Below are 6,936 nucleotides of genomic sequence, written 5' to 3' on the forward strand. Positions count from 1 at the left end.
TTCTATTCAGGGGGGATCCTTGGACCCATCTCCGGTGTCTCCCTTGTAAATGTGGACCTGAATGCTGGCTGGATCCTGGCAGGATTTTATTGACTATTTCTGAGGGAATGTGAAGGAATCTAGGCTGCTGTCTTTTTAAATCAATTTATCTACTGATGATCAGTTTACCCGCTGGCAGTTTTACAGTTCAGAAGAGTGAATATCATTTTTTTCGTCATGTAATTACTGGGGACTGTTTCCTTTCTGACTGTAATTATAAACAAAAGGAACTGTGCAACTACCCACTTTCCTGTTAAGGTAGCCCCTCTCCTTCCATGGTATGTAACACTCAAATCTAGTTCCAGTTCCTCAACCTGCTTCCTCAGATTCCTGTGGCTTTTGGCTTCCCTGGGCTCCCTTTAGAGCTTTTCTAACTGGAAAAGCTATTATAGCTTTTCCCACTGGAGACCTCCTTGCATCTGTGGCCCCTGGCAAACCCCAATAGCTGCCAATTCCCAAATATCTAGTGAATGTTTACTCTGTGCAGTACACTGTAGTAAGCAGTAAGCACTTGGTGGAGTACAATAGATATCCCTGCCCTCAAGGAGATAATACCAAGGATTCAAACTCTAGAAGACCAGGCCCGACCAAGGAGAGCTGGGGATAGAGCTTGTGGAGGAGACGAGTAGATGGTGGACAACACAGAGCCTCTGATCATCACTTCCACCTCCTCTCCCTGCTCCTTCAGCTCCTGATGCAGCTCTGAAAGGTGGGACACTTCAGCTGTGGAAGCAATTGGGATGGGTTGGGCGAGGTCAGGGGTGAGGCAGTGCTGGCAGGTTCAGGGAGGTGAGAAGCCTAGTGGAAAGACCATGGACATGGGAGTCAGAGGAATTGGATTCTAATCCCAGATCCACCACTTTGCTGCGCGACCTGGGGCAAGTCACTTAATCAATCAATCATATTTATTGAGCACTTACTGTGTGCAGAGCACTGTACTAAGTGCTTAACTTCTCTGTACCTCAGTTACCTCATCTGCAGAATGGGGATTAAGACTGTGACCCCTAAACTGTAAGCTTACTGTGGGCGGGGAATGTGCCTTCTATATTGTTTTGTACTTTCTCAAGCACTTGGTACAGTGTTCTGTACACATTAAGTGCTCAGTGAATACAATTGAATGGTTTAAGTGGGACAGTTAATTCAGTGTCCACCCTGATTATTTTTTTATCTACTCCAGTGCTTAATTCAGTTCCTGGCATATAGTAAGTGCTTAATAATAATAATGATGGTATTTGTTAAGCACTTAACTATGTGCCAGGCACTGTACTAAGCTCTGGGGTGGCACATAATAAGTGCTTAACAAATACCGTCATTATGATTATTATTATTATACAAGCAAATTGAGTTAGATACAGCCACTGTCCCAAGTGGAGCTCACAGTTTCAATCCCCATTTTACAGATGAGGTCACTGAGGCCCAGAGAAGTGAAGTGACTTGCCCGAGGTTACCCAGCAGACAAGTGGCAGAGCTGGGATTAGAACCCATGATCTTCTGAGTCCCAGGCCCCTGCTCTATCCACTATGCCGTGCCACTTCTCTATGCCATGCTGCCCTCAAATACCATAACGAATACCTCCATGACTTTATTAGACATAAAAATGAGAGGAGGATATTGGGGGAAATAACTGGCGTAGGGTGTAAACTTGCTACGTGCTGCCAGCATTTCTGAAAGTTTCATTAGCATCGGGCTGGGTCTACAGAAGGCAAGCAATATGCAGTTGGAATAAATACGGCTGTGTTCCCAGCCTTCTAACTCATTATTTTTGGTCCCTGTTCAACTTTGAGGAAACAAAGCAGTAGATCCACTGGGACCACTTCCTCGTTCTCTTGATTGAGTGAGATTCTACCTCTGGTTGGAAGGGCTGTCACTCACCCCCACCTCCCTCTGGGCCTACCCTCCCCATGAGAAGCAGCGTGGCTCAGTGGAAAGAGCACGGGCTTTGGAGTCAGAGGTCAGGGGTTCGAATCCCGGCTCCACCACATGTCTGTTGTGTGACCTTGGGCAAGTCAGTTAACTTCTCTGAGCTTCAGTTACCTCATCTGTAAAATGGAGATCAAGACTGTGAGCCCCACGTGGGACAACCTGATCACCTTGTATCCCCCCCCAGTGCTTAGAACAGTGCTTTGCACATAGTAAGTGCTTAACAAATGCCATTATTATTATTATTATTATGCTGATGTCACTGCAGATGTCAGGGGGGATTGAGGCTGATGCTCAAGTACTCTTATGGATGATATTCTGAGGCAGCAAACCTCCCACCCACAAACCTCCCACCTGTGTCCACACAATCCAAACCCGGTACAGTGGGGTTTCATGCACTACTTGGAGATTCACTTGGGAAGCATATCAACTAATTCACGATGGAGGCAAGCATTGTCGTTACGTTCATCTCTTTTCTTCTTTGTCCATCTGTGGCCTATTAGTGCACTGCTCAGGTAACAGAACTGTGATGAGATTATTTTAATCAGTGGCATTAATAATGATAATAGTAATAATAATGGTATTAAGTGCTTTCTATGTGCCAAGCACTGTACTAAGTGCTGGGGTGGATACAAGCAAATTGTGTTGGACACAGCCCATGTCCCTCACAGGGCTCCCAGTTTTCATCCCCATTTTACAGATGAGGTAACTGAGGTATGGAGAAGTGAAGTGGCTTGCTCAAGGCCTCACAGCAGACAAGTGGCAGATCTGGGATTAGAACCCATGAACTTCTGACTCCCAGGCAACTGCTCTGTCCACTACATCATGAGCACTTACTGTGTGCAGAGCACTGTACTAAGCACTTGGGCGAGTACAATACAACAGAGTTGGTAGACATGTTCCCTACCCACATTTGCTCTGGAGTAAAGAGTTTTTGGTTGTGGATAAGGCTTTTGGGATGTAACTGATACCTAAATTCCCCTTTCCCCAGTCCGTTCATCACCCTACTGATCAATCAACCGTATTTATTAAGTGCTTACCATGTGCAGAGCACTGTACTAAGCACTTGGGAAGTACAAGTTGGCAACATATAGAGACAGTCCCTACCCAACAGTGGGCTCACAGTCTAGAAGGGGGAGACAGAGAACAAAACCAAACATACTAACAAAATAAAATAGAATAGATATGTACAAGTAAAATGAATAAATGAATAGAGTAATAAATATGTACAAACATATATACAGGTGCTGTGGGGAAGGGAAGGAGGTAAGATGGGGGGGATGAAGAGGGGGACGAGGGGGAGAGGAAGGAATGGGCTCAGTCTGGGAAGGCCTCCTGGAGGAGGTGAGCTCTCAGTAGGGCCTTGAAGGGAGGAAGAGAGCTAGCTTGGCGGATGGGCAGAGGGAGGGCATTCCAGGCCCGGGGGATGACGTGGGCCGGGGGTCGATGGCGGGACAGGCAAGAACGAGGTACGGTGAGGAAATTAATGGCAGAGGAGCGGAGGGTGCAGGCTGGGCTGGAGAAGGAGAGAAGGGAGGTGAGGTAGAAGGGGTGAGGTGATGGACAGCCTTGAAGCCGAGGGTGAGGAGTTTCTGCCTGATGCGTAGATTGATTGGTAGCCACTGGAGATTTTTGAGGAGGGGAGTAACATGCCCAGAGCATTTCTGGACAAAGACAATCCAGGCAGCAGCATGAAGTATGGATTGAAGTGGGGAGAGACACGAGGATGGGAGATCAGAGAGAAGGCTGATGCAGTAGTCCAGACAGGATAGGATGAGAGCTTGAATGAGCAGGGTAGCGGTTTGGATGGAGAGGAAAGGGCGGATCTTGGCAATGTTGCAGGGCTGAGACCGGCAGGTTTTGGTGACGGCTTGGATGTGAGGGGTGAATGAGAGAGCAGAGTCGAAGATGACACCAAGGTTGCAGGCTTGCAGTTACTGATCTTGCCAGACAATTCAAAATCATCTTTGTGGGCAAGTTTCCAGAGGGTAGTCATCAGAATACAGCTGTCCTCAGATGACTCTCTCAATGACCTTTGGTACCTAAGTGAACTCAAGCTGTTGCACCTTTCCTTTTTGAGAGATGATTCTTAGTTTAACAAGTCTCCCCTTTAAACCACCTCAAAAACCTTTTCATTTTCTCTGTACCCTCAATGGAAATAGCAGGAGAAGCTATTAAGATTTCTGTCTCTTCAGCATCTCTGTGGATACAGCGATACTCCTGTCTCCTGTCCTCAGAATGAGCTATATAAACAGCTGATTCCTCTTACAAGTCATCCTCAGGGAAGGCTTCCTTAACAGCCTGCTCATTTGTGCCGGCAAGCAGGCAGAGCACAGGCCTATTTGCAATTTGGCTAAATGTCATCATAAGTCACAGGATTTGGAAAAGATCCTTCTTTTTTCACCTGTCCAGGCAGATCCACCATTGATTGGTGGATGGGGCCTGGGTTTCCATCCTGGTTTGGTGGGTCAGAGGAAGGCCTGCTGTCTTGGCCCTAAACACAAGGGAGCTGAAAGGGAGGGCTTTCAAGTGGCCTAAATCTCTGGCGGGGAATATTAATTGAAGAGGATGGCACATGGTTAAGGAGGGGTAGATAGGGGGTCCAGTTGCTTGATATTCAAACTCATAGAGAAGCAGCATAGCCTAGTGGATAGAGCAAGGGCTTGGGAGTCAGAAAGACATGGGTTCTAATTCCGGCTCTGCCACTTTTCTGCTTTGTACCTTAGACAATTCACTTCATTACTCATGCCTCCATTACCTCATCTGTAAAATGGGGATGAAAACTGTGAGCCCCATGTGGGAGAGGGACTCTGTTCAACCCTATTACCTAACCCCAGCACTTATAACAACACCTGGCACATAGTGCATAACAAAAACCATTAAAAAAAAATCTGGTCTCCCATTATCTGAGCGGGTTTACAGCAGCAGTGGGAAAGGCAGTTGTAACTGATTCCATGAGAAGATGTGGGTAGTTGGGATCTTGTCTAGTAATAATAATAATAATTGCGGTATTTGTTAAGCACTTAGTATATGCCAAACACTGCTGTAATGTCTGGGGTAGATACAAGTTAATCAGGTTCATTCATTCATTCAATCGTATTTATTGAGTGCTTACTGTGTGCAGAGCACTGTACTAAGCGCTTGGGAAGTACAAGTTTGCAACATATAGAGACGGTCCCTAACCAACAGCGGGTTGGTCACAGTCCCTGTCCCACATGGGGCTCACAGTCTCAATCTCCATTTTACAGATGAGGTAACTGAAGCACAGAGAAGTGAAGTGACTTGCCTAAGGTCACATGGCAGACATGTGGCAGAGATGGTATTAGAATCACACCAAGCCTGTGCTCTTTCCACTAGGCCATCCTGCTTCTCTAGAAGTCTAGTGGAGGAGACACAGATGCAGGGGGAAGCTTGAGGGGTTTGGCTGTAGAATGATATCAGGGAATCCAGAGGTCTATGCAGGGATTGTAGAGGGAAACTGAGCAGAGTGAGGGCAGAGGTTGAGGGACAAACTTAGCCAGAGAAAAGATCAGAGTTTAGTACACTGCTTTGCTCACAGTAAGCACACTCAATAAATACAATTGAATGAATGAATCTTCTAGACTGTGAGCCTGCTGTTGGGTAGGGACTGTCTCTATATGTTGCCAACTTGCACTTCCCAAGTGCTTAGTACAGTGCTCTGCACACAGTAAGCGCTCAATAAATACGATCGAATGAATCTTTGTATTTCTCAACCCTGCCCTAGGGTTGTCTCTTCCTCTTGGATACCCTCACACTCCACATGATTTTTTTTTGATGGTATTCGTTAAGCACTTACTAAGTGTCAAGCATTTATCTAAGTGCTGGGGTAGATACAAGTGAATCAGGTCAGACACAGTCCCTGCCTTGCATGGGATTCCCAGTATAAGGGAGAACAGGTATTGAATCCCCATTTTATAGTTAAGGAAACAGAGGCACAGAGAAGTTGTGATTTGCTCTGCACATAGCAAGCGCTCAATAAATACGATTGATTGATTGCCCAAGGTCACACAGTAGACAATTGTCAGAGCTGGGTTTAGAAGCCAGTTACTCCACTATCAGGTCTGTGCTCTTTCCACAAAGCCTTGCTGCTTCTTCCCACTGCAGAGAACTGCGGAGGAGCCAGAGTGCAGATAATTGGAGTGTGAGGAGCACACCAGAAATACTTATTTTTTTGGTTTTTGCTTTTATTGGTATTAAGCTCTTACTGTGTGTCAAACACTGCTCTAAGCACCAGGGTATAGACAAGTTAATTAGGTTGGACTCAATCCCTGTCCCGCATGGGGCTCACAGTCTAATCAGGAAGTAGAACCGAGGAACAGTGAAGTAAAATGACTTGATCGCACAGCAAGCAATTGGCAAAGCCAAGATTAGAACCCAGGTTCTCTAACTCCCAGACCTGTGCTTTTTCCACTAGGCCATGCTGCTTCCTCTGTTTCCATGAAGGTTCAATGTAAACCCATGAGGATGGGATGGGCCACCCCATCTGAGAATCCCCGCCCCAGAAGACTCGTAGTGTCTCACCACAGTAAGCACTTAACAAATGCCGTTATTATTATCCCTGTCTGGAGAAAGATTTGCCACAAACCCACTGGATTTGTGAATGCTGACATTTTTTTAGGCCTGATGATCATTTTCATCATCATCAGTTTCGAGAGCCCATTGTAAGCAAAGTGCAAGTTGGTTGCTTGGGAATGTTCAGTATAAGTAAACTATACAGTCCCTGCCCTCAAGGAGCTTACATTATGCTGGGGAAAGGAGGCAGATGTAAACTGTCAAGCATAAAAATAAGTGCAAGAGCACAGATTTGAATGAGAAAACAGAAGGAAGAAATGAGATAGCTAAAATGGACAGATATGCAGCACTTAGAATAGTGCTCTGCACACAGTAAGTGCTCATTAAATGTGATTGATATGCACATGGCTGAAGGGGTGACCTGGACAGGGAGGTGGGGATTAG

Source organism: Tachyglossus aculeatus, chromosome 2, assembly GCF_015852505.1.
Source record: "Tachyglossus aculeatus isolate mTacAcu1 chromosome 2, mTacAcu1.pri, whole genome shotgun sequence".
Taxonomy (NCBI): domain Eukaryota; kingdom Metazoa; phylum Chordata; class Mammalia; order Monotremata; family Tachyglossidae; genus Tachyglossus; species Tachyglossus aculeatus.